Source organism: Schistocerca nitens, chromosome 3, assembly GCF_023898315.1.
Source record: "Schistocerca nitens isolate TAMUIC-IGC-003100 chromosome 3, iqSchNite1.1, whole genome shotgun sequence".
NCBI classification, from domain to species: Eukaryota; Metazoa; Arthropoda; class Insecta; order Orthoptera; family Acrididae; genus Schistocerca; species Schistocerca nitens.
Genome location: NC_064616.1, coordinates 774181348 through 774199172, shown reverse-complemented (window position 1 = coordinate 774199172; position 17825 = coordinate 774181348). Strand labels below are relative to the sequence as shown.

The 17825-nt window shown below is 44.0% G+C and overlaps 1 protein-coding gene across 3 annotated transcripts in view; it reads left to right on the top strand.

Moving 5' to 3' along the window:
* The window catches only part of LOC126248778 (laminin subunit beta-1), a 376490-nt gene that overhangs the window by 61151 nt on the left and 297514 nt on the right, over positions 1-17825 (top strand). For all 3 annotated transcript variants that reach the window (XM_049950147.1, XM_049950149.1, XM_049950148.1), the window contains exon 2: positions 1409-1463. The gene's annotated coding sequence lies outside the window, so the exon portion shown is untranslated. The remainder of the gene's footprint in view (positions 1-1408; positions 1464-17825) is intronic.

Sequence of the window (17825 nt, the reverse complement as noted above, 5' to 3'; positions counted from 1 at the left end):
AGTACACATTACAGAAAGCGCGTTGATATTGCTAAGAGATACTTCCCTCACTGGCACAGATTTTCACCTGTTACCATTGATTCATTTCAATCCAGAAATGCGGCTAATGTCATTGAAAAAACTTTAAATAAGTGCTCGAATGGCCACTGGATCACATAAGGTATCTGTTCTTTCGGACATGAAATAAAATCGTCATAACTTCTGAACGGTTTGTTAGGACGTTCAAACTGCACGGTTGGCCGCGGGGCATAAAGGGAATTAGTATGCGCAAGTGTGGTTTGGTTTATCGACGAAGCCCACTTTCATTTGGATGGGTTCGTCAATAAGCAAAATTGGCGCATTTGGGGGACTGAGAATCCACATTTCGCGATCGAGGAGTCTCTTCACCCTGAACGGGTGACTGTGTGATGTGCAATGTCAAGTCAAGGAATAATCGGTGCGATATTCCTAGATGGCCCGGTGACTACCGAACGGTACGTGAAGGCTTTGGAAGTAATTTAATCCCCAGTATACAAAGTGACACTGATTTCAACAAAATGTGGTTCATGCGAGACAGAACTCTACCCCATCGAAGCAGGAGAGTGTTTGATGTCCTGGAGGGGCACCTATGGCTCTGGGATACCCAGACGCCACTGGGATTAGTCTCGATTGGCCGCCGTATTCTCCAGATCTGAACACATGCGACTCCATATTAAAAAAAAAAGGCCTACAGCAATAACCTCAAAATCATTGCTGAGCTGAGAACAGCCATTCAGGAGGTCATCGACAGCATCGACTTTCGGACACTTCAACGGGTCATGCAGGATTTCGCTATTCATCTGCGCCACATCATCGCCAATGATGGCAGGCATATCGAACATGTCATAACCTAAATTAATTGAATAATGTGTGTACACTCCGTATTTTGTAATTAATTTAGGTTTTTTTCATATAGTTCAATAATTATCACCTTGTACATATAACACACTACAGCAGAAACACTTTCTGGCGTTCTCTATCATTGAGGAACGTAGGAAAGGAAGTTGTTGGTAAAATTAGAGTATCATAAATTTTAATGTTTAGAGAAGTGTTTCCTCTTTAATTCACTGTTTATTGACTGTAAGACGTTTGCGTGAATATTAAACAGTTGAAACGTATCTGACGTGGCGGAAGATCACTTTTATGGGCAAACCTTCTCGTCATATGGCTCTCGTATTGCAATGATTACATTTGTTCGTACAACGTGGTACCAGTGAAGACGATCTCTATACATGAAATTACCAAATGCATCTTTATTAATAAAGTTAAATCAAGTTTCCTCATAAAAGAGAACATTTTTCGTGACTGCGTGAGCTTACAATTAAATAGTTCATAGTGAAGCATAGATGCTTAGATAATTACTGATAGTTTGTTTCTGTTTTATTTTCAGGCAGAGACGCTTCCACACATGAGCGTGAAACCATTGTAGCAGACGTCAGTTACAGGTAGGAAAAAAAAATTTCTAAACAACAGTCTGTAGCTACGTGTATAGTCTCATAAGCTGATCCACGTTTTCCTGTCGTGTCTGGTAACAAAGAAACAGGTAACAGATATTCAACCTGATTACATCTTACATACCCTCAGTGCAGGTAGGGGAAAGGGCGAAGATCTCTTGATACGTCAGGGGAAGAATTTTGTATCTCAGAAAATATAACCGTTCGGTATTACAATAGGAATGAGACTGCCCTTTGCGCTCACTTACATACGTAACTAATAACGGGGCGTTCCTAAAATACCCGAGCTGGAGTCGATGTATCTTGCTAGTATTTCCTCAACGTATATTTCCGCAATGTGTGGCATGGTGAGACATTGATAGGACAGTACTCATCAGACAGTGAGTTAACAAATTAGACTGGAATGTATCTGAGTGTAATTTAATCAGCGAATATTACATTTTTTTAAATTTAACTTCTTAAGTGTTCGAAGGAGCTTAAGGTAGGTCGTCCATGAGCGTCTTCAGCCACAGGCGAACATTAACACGCTTATAAGCCGTTTAAACAGGCGGCGGAATGCAAGTCATCTGCAACGAACCTTCAAATGGCTCTGAGCACTATGGGACTTAACTTCTGAGGTCATCAGTCCCCTAGAACTTGGAACTACTTAAACCTAACTAACCTAAGGACATCACACACATCCATGCCCGAGGCAGGATTCGAACCTGCGACCGTAGCGGTCGCGCGGTTCCAGACTGTAGCGCCTAGAACCGCTCGGTCACCCCGGCCGGCTGAACCTTCAATAAACGAAAGTTATCAACCTATACTGTTCGCAGTCGTCAATGTAGAGGTAGCTTCTGTGTACGAATATCTAGAGTCTAATGTAATAACATACGTGTTTCAATCTTCAGGGACTAAGAGACATGAAATAACCACATATACAATGACGGCAAAATAAATAAATAAATAAATAAATAAAATAAAATAAAAATAAAAAAATAAAATAAAACGCAACACAAAAAATAATTAATGTAGAGTAATGAAATACATTTGGCTAAGTAACATATTTAAGTTATTAACATTGCAAGATCACAAAAAATGTTCAAATGTGTGTGATATCTTATGGGACTTAACTGCTAAGGTCATCAGTCCCTGAGCTTACACACTACTTAGCCTAAATTATCCTAAGGACAAACACACACACCCATGCCCGAGGGAGGACTCGAACCACCACCAGGACCAGCCGCACAGTGCAAGATCACAGGTTAATGTAAGCACAAGTTAGTAAGCACAAGTAAAAAAGAGTTGACATGCTGGTACATTAATAACCTGTATAACCGCCAGAATGTTGAATGCAAGCATGCAGACGTGAATCCATTGTGTTGTACAGTTGCCGGGTGTCAGTTTGTGGATGGGGTTCCATGACTATTAAACTTGGTGGGTCAATACAGTGACGGTTAATGCTGTTTGTGGATAACGCTGGAGTTGTGGTCCGATGATGTCTCGTATGTGCTAGATTGGAGACAGATGCGGTAATCTAGCTGGCCAAGGCAATATGTCGACACTCTGTAAAGCATGTTAGTTTATAATAACGGTACGTGGGTGAGCGTTATCATTTTGAAAAACAAGCCCTGGAATGCTGTTCACGAATGGCAGCACAACTGATCGAATCATCTCACTGATGTACAAAAGTAGTGAGGGTGCATGGAATAACCACGAGGGTGCTCCTGCTGTCATACGAAATCGCACCCCAGACCATAACTCCAGGTGTAGGTCCAGTGTGTCCAGCATGCAGACAGGTTGATTGTAGGCCCTCAACTGACCTTATTCTGACCAACACACGGTCATCACTGGCACCGAGGCAGAACTAGTTTTCATCAGAAAATAGAACAGACCTTCCCCCTGCCCTCCAATGAGCTCTCGCTTCACACCAATGAAGTTATAAATGGTGGTAGTCTGGGGTCAGTAGAATGCACGCTATAGGCTGTCTGTCTCGGGGCTGTCCTGGAAGTAACCGATTTGCAACAGTTGGTTGTGCCATTGTGGTGCCAGCCGCTGCTCAAATTGCTGCTGCAGATGCAGCACGATGAGCCACAGCCATATGCCGAGAGTGATGGTCTTCCCTCTGTAGTGCCGCGTGGCCGTCCGGAGCCCGGTCCTCTAGCGATCGTTCATTCTCGTGACCACCACGGCCAGCAATCATGTACAGTGCCTACATTCTTGCCAAGTGTTCCTGCTGAGGCGAAACTTGAATAGACGCCTACCAACTTTCGTTTATGTGGCACAACTCTTCCTTGGTGCAGCGACTTTTTTTTCCGTCAGCGTATGTAAGCTATACATCTCAGTGTCGTGGTCAAGGATTTATGGCATGGGTACGATTTGCATTGGCGGACGTTCTAATCTCAATTTCGCGCTGTTAACATCGCCGATGAGAGCCCGTAGACCGCCTATTGAGCTCGATTTCCTCCGAAACAGTTCTTCGAAGGGAGGGAGCTAACAACCTAACGTCTCGTCGACAACGAGTTAGTTGGAAACGTTTTGGGGAAGGAATTAGCTGTGGTGTTATCTAAGGATTGATGGAGATTCGTTTAGCAACCGCTAAAGCTTCACGGAGATGCTCAACCAGTTCCAGAGGCACACGCTGCAAGAGAGGCGTTGTGCATCACGGTGTGGCTCACTGTTAAAGTTCAGAGAGCGCACGTTCCTAACGCGCTGCTTCCTGGACTCGGGTAGACGCGCCGGCCCCGGATCGAATCCGCCCGGCGGATTAACGACGACGGTCGGTGTGCCTGCCAGCCTGGATGTGGTTTTTAGGCGGTTTTCCTCATCCCGCTAGGTGAATACCGGGCTGTTCCCCACGTCCCGCCTCAGCTACACGTCTCGCAGACATTTGAAACACATTCACACTACTTCACGATTTACACTAAACGCAGACAGCTGGGGTACACTAATTCCTTCCCCGGGGGATATGGGGTGGCGGTAGGAAGGGCATCCGGCCACCTCTTAAAATTAACCATGCCAAATCCGTACTTAACCATGCCAAATCCGTACTTAACCCTGCCGACCCTGTGCACAGTGAGGGATAAAGGCGGTAGCAAAAGAAGAAGAAGAAGACGAAGAAGCGTATGTTCCTAGAAGAGTCAGCCAGTATGTTGCTTCTTCCTAGATAAAGGTAGGCAAAGTTCCGCGTTCTGGGTGTAGATGGACCAGCCAGACCCGACCGACCGTTGTGTCATCCTCTGTCACTGACTCATTGGATGCGGCATAGAGGGGTATGAGGTCAGCACATTGCTGTCCCGGACGCTGTCGGGTTTTTTGACCTTTGAACCGCTACTAATCAGTCTAGTAGCTGCCCCATACCAGACCTCCCACCAAGTAGAAATGGTGGCGATACCGGGAATCGAACCCGGGTCCTCCGCATGACAGTCAGTGCGCTGACGACTCAGCTACAGAAGTGGAATTCTTCCTACGTATATTCCGCGAAAAGACCATGAAGGTAGAATTAGAGAGATTGGAGTTCACACAGAGGCTTAACAACAAACTTTTTCCCGCAAAGCATTCGCGACTGGAACAGGAAAAGGAGGAAGTGACATTGACGGATGAAGTATCATCCACCATACACTGTGAGTGAATGTGTGAATTCCTAAGGGACCAAGCTGCTGAGGTCATCGGTCCCTAGACTTACACGTTACTGAAACTAACTTATGCTAAGAACAACACGAACACCCATGCGCTAGGGAGGACTGGAACCTCCGGCGGGAGGGGCCGCGCAGTCCGTGACATGGCGCCTCAAACCGCGTGGCCACTCCGCGCGGCCCGCCATACACTTTAAGGAGGCTTGCGGAGTGTAGATGTAGATGTAAGGAACCATCCCAGCATTGGGTCTTTTACAGTTTACGTTTCTCAGCTGTAACGACGAGTTCGTTTGTTTCGCCGTATGATACTGCACTTGGCGATTATTTGCTGTGTAACCACCTGCCCTTAAAGTTTGGATAGTAGACGACATGCTTTCAGCTGAAAGGTTATCTAGATCAGCACCTCCAGCAACTTTTCCAGAAATGTAAATGTCTATTATCGGTGAGTGACATAAGTCCCATCATAATCTCATTGAAATGAACTACGATGTGCGGATGCGAAGCGGTATCAGTCGTTCTCGGTGCCGATGTACGGGCGGGAGGTTATGGCTGCCTCGCCAGTTTCCGATCAATTTCGCTAATGCAAAAAATTGCCCTGACGAGGTGGGGTAAGAGCTATAGAGTACCTACGTCAGTATAGCTAGCATATTTACAGTATCTGTAAGTGAATCATTTATATTTAATAATAAAGCGTATTAAAAAGTTTCGACCTCTGTATGAAGCCTACAGGGTTGACTATCCGAGAAATCTTGTGTTCTCGTCAAAATTCCGTAACGGTATACGCCTAGCGGAGTGTCGTTAATGCTTTTTCAGGGAAAAGCGATTCATCAGAATTGGGCGCCGCCACGTGACGCAGGCGCCAGTGCTCACCATCTCTGTGCTTTCAGCTCAACATTCTGTAGATTATATTCCGACTTGTCCCATGACTAACAAGGGAACTTTCCCAAATGTAAATAACCGATCTTGATTAAAGAAAGCGGGTGTGCAGAGGGGCAAAATAATGAAATACGAAATTTTTGTTTGTGTCCAGTTTCATTTTTAAAGGATAAAAAACACCCCGAAAAGTAACTGGGTGTATTAACCCTAGGACGCCCGAGCCTTTTTTTCTAACTTGGATGCCTAAGGGCGGGGGGGGGGGGGGGGGGGGTTCGGCGAGCCCACAGGTATTAAATAAGTTTACTGACGAAAAATTACAACTTTCAAAATGGTTTATGTATTTTAACTAAGGCATCGGTTTATAAGTGTTGTTAATTGTTATAAATATTGGATTGAGTGAATAAAAAATTGACATATTACAATACAAAATACAGATGTGTTCATATACAATACACTACTCTGAGTCATCAACTTCAAGGCAAGATACACACTTCACAATTTTTCTCTGAATGTGTGTTACACACATATTTATTACACTGTCCACAATACCGTTTTGGTTTACTTAGATTGTTGTACTTCTGCTTCTTTGTTTTAGCTTTTCTTACACAAATATGGCACCGACCTTTCCCTGCAGGAGGCTGACGTGCTTCTGTTGTCACTTCTTTGATTTTCTTTTGTAGAATAGTCTCCATTGATTGAACAATTTGGTTAGATAACCCTCTTACATTGGCACTTCTTTCTTCTACCTGCAATTTCACTAGTTCCATCCCAGCTTGCAGAAGATAAAGTTTACGTTTGTTGTGTTTCTTTTCATTCCATGTTGGATGTTGCTGGATGAATATCGTGGTTGCATTGATAGCACAACTGTCGATGAGAGAGTAAAATACAGATAGAGGCCATCTCTTTGTTCCCCTCTTGCAGGTGTACATACGCGCCATTTGATCAATGGTATCAATTCCACCTTTAGTGGAATTATAATATGCATTTATCTCGGTTTTATTCTTCTCTCCTCCAACAGTGCCTTTATGTTGATGCATTGTTGACACCATCAGTAAGTTTTTACTTGGTTTCGTTTTTGCTGTGTAGGACACCAAAGTTACTGGAGGCCTACGTGTTGGGAACTGCACTAACTCACTGCAAGTTTACAAGATAAATAACAGCTGACTGACATCAACAATCACTTCCTCTGAAAGTAAACAGATTCTTGTGAATATCAAGAATACCAACCAACAAGAAACTAACTTGCATTGTTGTAGAGATGAGAAATACGAAATCCTACTAAGGGAAATTTTCTATAGCATGGAAGCCTAAGGGGGGGGGGGGGGGGTTTGTTGGACCCATAATAAGTTTATTTATTTTTTCTTTCAAAGCAGGAATTTTCTATAAAATATATTGACACTAACGTTTCATAAAATAGCCAACAAACAATAACTCAAAGGGAATATGTAGTATGAAAGTTATTTGGGCAAAAGCAGGGGACATAAAAAAATTGTGGGTTCAGCGAACCCCCCCCCCCCTTAGGCGTCCTAGGGTTAAGTATGGAGTGTGTTTTATATTGTGTTCTCCGTCGTGTATATTATATGAAGAAACTTAGTTCATTTTATGTGTATAGTGTAAAAAAACAAGTTATGTTTTAAACATTTCTATTCAGATTATAGTTATTATAATGATTTTGTATAATAATAATAATAATAATAATAATAATAATAATAATAATAAGTTACGTACTATTTTCAAGTAACGAAATACATGCTTGTGAAATAGTAAACCAAAAAATAAACAAACATGAATGTAAAACGTAAAATAAAAAATTAAAATATGAAACTTGTATAATTACAATAAATAATTAGAATAACAATGAATGAATGTTTAGATATTTTAATTAGGTACATTGAAAATACTCTCACAGCACATAGTTTACAGATTATTTTCCAGAAATGGTGTTTCAGAAACCAGCTTTATTACACATGGATGTATGTGGCTTGAAAGCTTCTTTAATTGATATTGTAACAAAATTTTTCATTTTTCAAAATTAATGATTGTGGGATATTTTGCACAATTTCATATTATTATAAAAGTTCATTATACCTTTTTCAGCAACGGTAATTACGTATGAACTGTTCTATGAAGAAAATTTTTTATATATCATTGTTTCCAAGATATTTCCTCTCAACCAAATAATGGAAAATTACCTTTCTGGGTGTATTTTACCCCTTCAAAGTGAAATTGGGTTTAAACGAAAAAATAGGTATTGCATTGTTTTACCCCGTCTGCACACCCACCAAGTTTCATCACGATCGTCCATTTACACTTCAAAATGTTCCTCTGCATCTTGCTGTGGCCTGCATGGTCCCAAGGAACCTGATAAAAAATACATAAATAAATAACTCAACAATGCATTTTGGAGAGACATTGGTCTCATCAAGTTGTCGACACTCAGATCATGTGATTAAAACACAAAAAACTGTAACAAATTTTCGGCGTAAATAAAAAGAAACAGTGTGGACTATGGACCCTCGTCTTAATTTATATCGTCCACTTCCGTTTTTGTCGGTCCCATCGCAGAACGCAAACGTGCACCAGATGGTTTTCTCTTCATTAGCTGTGAGCACCAAAGAGTGGCCGGCCGAGGTGGCCGGTTCTAGGCGCTACAGTCTGGAACCGCGCGACCGCTACGGTCGATGTGTGTGATGTCCTTAGGTTAGTTAGGTTTAAGTAGTTCTACATTCTAGGGGACTGATGACCTCAGCAGTTAAGTCCCATAGTGCTCAGAGCCATTTGAACCATTTTGAACCAAAGAGTGTCCATTTGACACTTCTCGTGGTGACCTGGCGTAGTTGGCTGCAATGCCCTAGGTATTACCGTGTATGCGCAGCTATTGATGGAATCGCCCTATTCTTATCAAGCGCGACATTTTTACTCTCTCTCTTATGACTGAGAAGTCGACGTGATGTTAATCTTTAACCTTTCCTCCATTTCATACATTTTATTTTCTGTACCAGAATAGTCATCCCAGCGTAAAAAGTTATTCTCAAAATACGCCAGATGCGAAACATGAATCCAGCTGCTTATACGGGACTACTGCTTCTACATCGGCACTGAGGTGACAGGACTCATGGGCTAGCGATATGCACATAAATGGAAGGCGGTAGTATCGCGTATACAAGCTATAAAACGGCAGTGTATTGGCGGAGCTGTCATTTGTGCTCAGGTGATTAATGTGAAGAGGTTTCCGACGTGATTAGGGCCGCACGAGGGTAATTAAGAGGCTTTGAACGCGGACCAATAGTTGGAGATACAAGCATTGTACATTCCATTTCGGAAATCGTTAGGGAATTCAGTATTCCGAGATCTACGAGGGTTGATTAGAAAGTAATGCCCCCACCTTCGTAACTCTTCAACAGTTGGCAGCATTGGTATGCGGCAGGTACTGTCTTGTTCCGTAGCCTCTTCTGTGCAGCTCCAGTTGGCGGGAAGCCTTAGTATTGAATGTTTGTGTTGTTGTAGTGTAAAGTATGGAACTATGCGCAGACGGTCGGTCAATGCGATTTAAGCAACGTGCAGCCATTGAATTCTTGAGAGCAGAAGGTGCCACCCCAAAGGAGATTCATCAGAGAACGAAAGCAGTCTATTGTGATTGTGTTGATGTGAGTACTGTGCATCGTTGGGCAAGTAAGTTTAAAGATGTTGAGGCGGGAACATCTAACGTGGATGACAAACAAGGAGTTGGATGTCCCGTGAAAGCAACCACCGAGTTTCACAAGCAAAATGTTGGCAGATTGATTAGGACGATCGTCGTATCACTCAGAGAGAAACTGCAAGCACAATCGTCATTTCACAAGAACGCATGGCCATGATTTTTTCAGCTGAGGGCTGCGTCCTGAATTTCTTTTTCTGGGGCGAGTCTTTGTGTTGATATTCCATAGATTGACGTTTCGTCTCCGGGTCGTAATGGTGTACCCATGTTTCGTCTCCTGCCACAGTTGAATGGACAAAGGCGTCACCTTCATTCTCACAACGCGAGAGGAGTTCCTGGCAAATTTCATGTCTGTGCGCTTTCATTTCAGGAGTCAGCGTCTGGGGTAGTCATAGTGCACAGATCATACGATAGCCGAGCAAAGCAATGTGTCCCACACGTTCTTGTGAAATGCCGATTGCGATTGTACTTGCAATTTCTCTCTGAGTGACACGACGATCGTCCTGAATCAATGTGTCAACATTTTGCTTGTGAAACTCGATGGTTGCTGTCACAGGACGTCCAACTCTTTGTTTGTCACGCAGGTCAGATGACCGCGACTCAACATCTTTAAACTTACTTGCCCAACGACGCACAGTACTCACATCAACACAATCACCAAAGACTGCTTTCGTTCTCTGATGAATCTCATTTGGAGTGACACCTTCTGCTCTCAAGAATTCAGTGACTGCAAGTTGCTTAAATCGCATTGACCGACCGTCTGCGCATGGTTCCATACTTCACACTGTAACAACACAACCGTTCAATACTAAGGCTTCCCGCCAACTGGAGCTGTAGAGAAGAGGCTACGGAACAAGCCAGTACCTGCCGCATACCAATGCTGCCAACTGTTGAAGAGTTACGAAGGTGGATGCATTACTTTTCAGTCAACCCTCGTACAATGTCAAGAGTGTGCCGAGAATACCAAATTTCAGGCATTACCACTCACTACGGATATCTCAGTGGCCGACGGCCTTCACTTAACAACCAAAACAGCGGCGTTTGCTTACAGTTGTTAGTGCTAACAGACAAGTAATACTGCGTGAAATAACCACAGAAATCAATGTGGGACGTACGACGAACGTGTCCGTTAGCACAGTGCGGCGAAATTTGGCGTTAATGGGCTATGGCAGCAGACGACCGACGCTAGTGCCTTTGCTAACATCACAACATCGCCTACAGTCTCTCTTGAGCTCGTGACGGTACCGGTTGGACCCTAGACGATTGGAAAACCATGGCCTGGTCAGAAAAGCCCAGATTTCAACTGGTAAGATATAATGGTAGGGTGTGAGTGTGGTGCAGATCCCACGAAGCCATGGGCCTTAGTTGTCAACAAGGCACTGTGCAAGCTAGTGGTGGCTCCATAATGGTGTGGGCTGTGTTTACATGGAATGTACTGGGCCCTCTGGTCAACTGAACCGATCATTCACTCAAAATGATTATTTACGGCTACTTGGAGACCATTTGCAGTCACTCAAGGACTTCATGACAATGCTTCATATAACAGGGCCACAACTATTTGCGATTAATTTGAAGAATGTTCTGTACAATTCGAGCGAATGATTTGGCCACCCAGACCGTCCGACATGAATCCCATCGAACTTTTATGAGACAGAATTGAGAGGTCAGTTCGTGTACAACCTCATTCATCGGCAACAGTTTCGCAATTATGGCCGGCTATAGACGCAGCATGGCTCAGCATTTCTGCAGGTGACTTCCGACGTCTTGATGCGTAGTCGAGTTACTGCAGTACGCCGTGTAAAACGAGGTCCGGCACGATATTAGAAGGTATCCCAATACTTTTTCGTCTCAGTGTAAATGGTTATATTTCCTACTCGTTTGAAAAAGCTGTAGCCCGTGGGCTTGTGGAATGCTTTTCAGTATCTCCAGTGCGTATGGCGTATTTAGCCAGGAGTCCCCTTCTGGGGAGTTCAGCCGCCTGGTGCAAGTCTTTATTTATTAACGCCACGTCTATGACGATGACACACACACACACACACACACACACACACACACACACACAGTCCCGAGTGGAGAAATTCTACGAAACCGAACGTGGGGCCCCGTGACCGTGAGACAGCAAAACTAACCACGACTTGCTGGCTGCATCTCCTCAATCAAAGAGAATAACTACGGCGAAGTATGAAGCAGAACGTGCTGTTCGTAGCAGCTAAGGCGAGTCACGTCCCTCTTGCTTGTCCGGTTTGTTGTCGCGAAGTCAGTTTTTCCTGCACATGCCAACATGCGCGTCACGTTTCACATGCTCCAAAAAAGTACACGGCGATATATTACAGGCTCTATCAAAAACTTGACGAAATCTGCAGAGACAAATGTGAGGTTGACAACCAATCTGCACATGCAGTGCGCGACTTGCAGTGGCACGATTTGCCAGTAATTACTGTGCATGGTGGTTGCACACAATTCTTACACCATCTCCTGGCGAGGAGTAGACTGAAGCCGTCATCTGAAGGGACGTTAAAACATACGTGGACAAGGAGCTAGTGACGTCACAGTGTGGAATTCGACGTTCCACTATATTGCGAAGATGAAATGAAGAATCTGGCATGTCATACTTTTTCCTCGTGGAGAGGCATGAGATGCGGCGTCGGTTTTATGTCACAAGCAGAACTTCGGAGACCCCGTATTGTATGCAGTTAAACTCTGTATTTATTTGTTATTCCCGGCCGGAGTGGCCGAGCGGTTCTAGGCGCTACAGTCTGGAACCGCGCGACCGCTACGGTCGCAGGTTCGAATCCTGCCTCGGGCATGGATGTGTGTGATGTCCTTAGGTTAGTTAGGTTTTTTAAAAATTAGTTATTGTAGAGTACGTGATGTGAATAAAAGGAGTTTAAGAGCATCAGCACAATCAGGATCTCTTGAAAACGCTCCGTTTTAAGTAAGATTTACTATAGTAAAATAACAGGAAACAACATATCGGTAGTTACCGGTGTCCCATATTTGATGCTTTGTATTGTTATAACTTGAGTGCTGTGAATGTATACCGTTTAAATGCTGCGGACTATGATGATCTTTCAGAAGTGCGTCATGTAGGGTACAATTTGTCGTAGTTAAATATCAAATAATAGCATTTGTAGATAAAGCCGTTACACAGTGTACACAGCGTAACTGAAGCGCTCCAGCTATATTGATTGGTTTGTTGATTTTGGGAAGGGGACCAAACAGCGAAGTCATCGGTCCCATCGGGTTAGGGAAGGATGGGCCCTTTCAAAGGAACTCTCCCGGCATTTGCCTGAAGCGATTTAGGGAAATCACGGAAAACCTAAATCACAGTGGCCGGACGAGGGTTTGAACCATCGTCCTCCCGAATGCGAGTACAGTGTGCTAACCACTGCGCCACCTCGCTCGGTTTCCAGCTATGCCGAAACCGTAGTGTAGTTGATAGCGTGGCGAATTTTGAAGAGAAAGGTAGCAGGTTCGCGTCTATTCAATGTTTTTTTTCAGCTTTTGTTTTGTAAGATTCTGGTTCTTTCTTACGAGATTATCACTAGAGATTATCTGCAACAGTCGATGTTATTTATCATAAATGAAGACATGCGCGGAAAAAAGGAATAACCCACAAATGTAAAAATTGGGAGATAAATGCTGCCATCTCTTGCTGGGCACGGGAACTATCAAAATTGACTTTGCTTTAATCCCGAAATGTCGCATTAGGATGTAATACAACAAAGAGAATTCCTTGCATTTCGCTATATGTGATTTCTGTAGTATCAAAAACGGGTAACCTCTTGCTGCTACATTCCAGCTTCCCTCTAGCAGAGAGAAGCTGAACAGCTGAGTAGCAGGATAGTCAAGACTGTACCAAATGATAAACAGACAAGGAAAATTCTGGATTGCAATTACATTCCCGTTCAGCGTCCACGAGCAGTCTGGAAATACATTTCCAAGAAGGAAGCCTAATTATATAGGAAGTTCTCATGTACGCATTACAATCCCTTCTTGCAATTTTTTTGCAATCACGAAGTTTCCTTTGCCTTTCCTTTTGATTCGTATTATGAAAATATTAATAAATACAGTGTACTGATCGTTATTTTGGTTAATATAAGTAAATTAAAAATTGAAAATAAAAAGAAAAATAAGTTTCTGTATAGACTCCACCCCCGACCCCTGTATTACCGTTCTGTACTCTTCCCGCTTCGCTAACCGCTGCCTGGAAACTACGCTAACAAATGGCTCATACCTCGCTCGACCCGTGCCAGAAATCCTATTTTTTCTAAACGCTCTGCCAACTGGACCTCCCACCTCTGTCACTCTCATTTCGCCGGCTAGGGTGGCCGAGCGGTTCTAGGCGCTTCAGTCTGGAACCGCGCGACCGCTACGGTCGCAGGTTCGTATCCTGACTCGGGCATGGATGTGTGTGATGTCCTTAGGTTAGTTAGGTTTAAGTAGTTCTAAGTTCTAGGGGACTGATGACCTCAGAAGTTAAGTCCCATAGTGCTCAGAGCCATTTGAACCATTTTGAACTTTCATTTCTGCCGAGCCCTGCATATACCAAAAATTTGCACGAAAGTGTAGGCGCGGTTCCCTTGTAAGAGCGTGCAGCAACGACGACCCCCACACGTCTGGCGTGCTTCACTATGAGAAACAAAAAAAATGGCTCTGAGCACTATGCGACTTAACTTCTGAGGTCATCAGTCGCCTAGAACTTAGAACTAATTAAACCTAACTAACCTAAGGACATCACACACATCCATGCCCGAGGCAGGATTCGAACCTGCGACCGTAGCAGTCGCGCGGTTCCGGACTGAGCGCCTAGAACCGCACGGCCACTCCGGCCGGCTATGAGAAACATGTCACATGTGAGGAGCGCTTTACTGTTGCACTTCACCTGAACTGCTAAGAGCTTAACGGTGTGTAGAAGAAAACAAATGTGTTCAACTAAGAATTGTTATTTGTGAATGTTGAAGTGAAAGGAGTGAAATCCGGCGTCAGCATATGGTGCACACTTGCAGAATTATTACTGCCTGTCTCACATGATCCCTAAATGAAACATTAACCTCGTAGCAGTAACCGCTACTCCCACCATCAGAAGAAACGTCTGCTCAAATGTGGAATTAATGGAGTGTCTGCAGAAATAAATGTCCCTTGCCTGAATACGCATACAGCAGATCACGACTTGTAAAGGAGCTCAAAGAAAGTTCTGACCCAGACGGGTCAATAGGGAGCGATCGACTGCCGCGTTATCCTCTGCCAATGGCGTCATACTGATGAGGTATGAAAACGCTTGGAGTCAGCGCACGGTTCTTCTGGCCGTTGTAGGCTTTCGTGACCTTTGAGCCGCTATTTATCTCTCAAGTAGTTCCGCAGTTGGCATCACTAGACTGAGTGCACCCTGTTCTAGACCTCCCACCAAGGGGAAAAAAAATCCCTTGTAGTACCGGGAATAGGACCCAGGTCCTCCGCATTGTGTGGGGGGTTACTTCGATCGGTTCTGTGCAGAAGTCTCATGACGCCTCTCAAAATCTAACGTTGACTGCTTTGCTCAGTTTTTTTTTTTTTTTAATTGAGGGTGGTTGGCTCCCCTGACCGAACGCACTGAGCTAGCGCGCCGGCTCCTCGCTGAGTTGCGGAGGAAGAGCTTTATGAAAAACGCCCAGACCCTTGCACAGTCATCAGTATTGGGCTACATGAATGAATGGACGAAACTCAAAGAATCAGCGTGGCTGGGGTTTCTGGAGAACCCTGAACAGATTGAGGACTGAATTGGGCAGATCCAAAGACAATTTAGTCAAATGGGATATGCTGTTAAATGATCCTGTACGTAAATAACGCCGGCCGTTGTGGTCGAGCGGTTCTAGGCGCTACAGTCTGGAACCGCGCGACCGCTACGGTCGCAGGTTCGAATCCTGCCTCGGGCATGGATGTGTGTGATGTCCTTAGGTTAGTTAGGTTTAAGTAGTTCTAAGTTCGAGGGGACTGATGACCACAGATGTTAAGTCCCATAGTGCTCAGAGCCATTTTGAACGGAAATAACCTCAATCTGTTTACCCTGTATACTTCTGCATACTTAGGCAGAAGCCAACATAAGGTGTAGGCACCTTGTACCGCTGCTAATCATTCCCATGACTGTCCCTCTAGCAAATGTAACAAGAGGAAAAACGACCATCTAAATGCTTCTGTACGGGTCCTGACCTCTCCTACCTTGCATTCGCGATTCTTACGCGAGATCTACGTTGGTGCAGTAGAATCGTTTTGCAGTTTGTCGCAAACGCCCGTTCTCTCAATTTTCTCAATGTTTATCAAAACTAGACGTGATTGTCTTATTGGGATTGCCGTGATCGTTCTTTAAATAAACTATGGCATTTCAGTCTTTGATCGCTATTATTTATTTTCAATGACCGGTTTCAGGCTAGCTGCCCATCTTCAGATCTGTTAGATAAAGTTAAAAATACAAGTAACAAGAGAGATATAGCTACTGATAGAACTATCTTAGTTTACAAAAAGAAATTTTGGAATGTGTTAAATGGCAACATACCATGTATTGCAGTTACAGAGTAACCTGTCAGTACAGAGCTATTTTTTTTTGTAAACTAAGATAGTTCTATCAGTAACTATGTCTCTCTTGTTAATTGTATTTTTAACTTTATCTAACAGATCTGAAGATGGGCAGCTAGCCTGAAACCGGTCCTTGAAAATAAAAATTAGCGATCAAAGACTGAAATGCCATATTTTTATTTCTCAATGTTGTTTCTCAAAAAGAAAGTCAATAGTGTCAGGTGACCCCTCAGATGAGAGTGAGTACCGGTTCTTTGTGTTTTCTAGTGTGGTATACAAATGACAGTTGTCATTTGTGGACGTTGTATTCAACCAAGCACATGCATTCCGACGCCTTAAAGCAATGTTAAGTTGCAAGAGCGGTCTTTTTGATACCAATAAGATGTACTTTCGGTTCGAGTCCTCCCTCCGGCATGGGTGTGTGCGTTTGTCCTTAGGATAATTTAGGTTAAGTAGTGTGTTACCTTAGGGACTGATGACCTTAGCAGTTAAGTCCCGTAAGATTTCACACATATTTTTTTTGTACTTTCGGTCGTGTTGCTGCAGATGCCAATGCCTCTCAATATGTCATCGATAGGTTGTGGACACATTACAGGAAGACAGGTCAGTACAAAAGGCGAGTTGGACAACCCCACGTGAAGGCCGATATCTTGCCATCTCTTCGTTGCGGCGTCGTGCGGATACCGCCAGAGCACGGCAAGACGATCTCAGTAGAGCCACTGGAGCCGCTGTGTCCGATCAGACTGTAATGAACAGGTTACGGGAGAGGATCATACGACCCAGACGTCCTGTTCGAGTACCCCGCTTGACACGAAAACATCTTGCAGCTCGCCTTCAGTTCTGCCGTTCCCATGTCAATTGTCAACTTCGTCACTGGCGAAACGTGTTATTCACAGACGAGTCCAGACATCCGAGGATGATGGCCGTGTTAGTGTGCGGAGACCCGTAGTGAGCGGTACCTGCCAAATTTTCTCCAGGAAATCGACACATTTTCAAGGTTCTGTGATGTTGTAGGAAGGCTTTAGTGTTGGCAGCCATACAAATCTTGTCGTTGTCCATGGTCATCTTACCGCCAAGCAGTACATAGAACATATCCTGTTGCACTGTGTTGTGGCTGCTGCATACGGCTATGGCCCTGAATTCTTTATAATGCCAGGGGCCATGTGGCGGGCGACGTCAGCGGGGATGTCTTGCAAAGCCTGGACATTGAAATAACGAAATGACTGCCGGTGAGTCCCGAGCTGCATCCCATCGTGCATACGTGGGATATGCTTGGCAGACGTGTTCTTGGTCGTCCTGTTCTACCACATAGTCTCCAAGTACTCTTATGGGCTCCCATTGAAGAATGGTAAGGGATACCACATGATGACCTCCGTAGACTTATTACGGAGCTTTCCACGTAGGTGTCAGGCAGTGATAAACGGTCACGGGGGGCATACACGCTATTGAGGTTACCAAAGACCAATGAAAAGCACCCAGGATGACGGAACGAATGATTGTTTCCACTTTGTTTTCGACAGCTGTCGAACATTTCAGTTCTTTTTATGTAAGGTGGAGGATGTAATGATGTTTCGTTGTGTACTTAATTTTTGTAACATAAATGTACAATTTGGT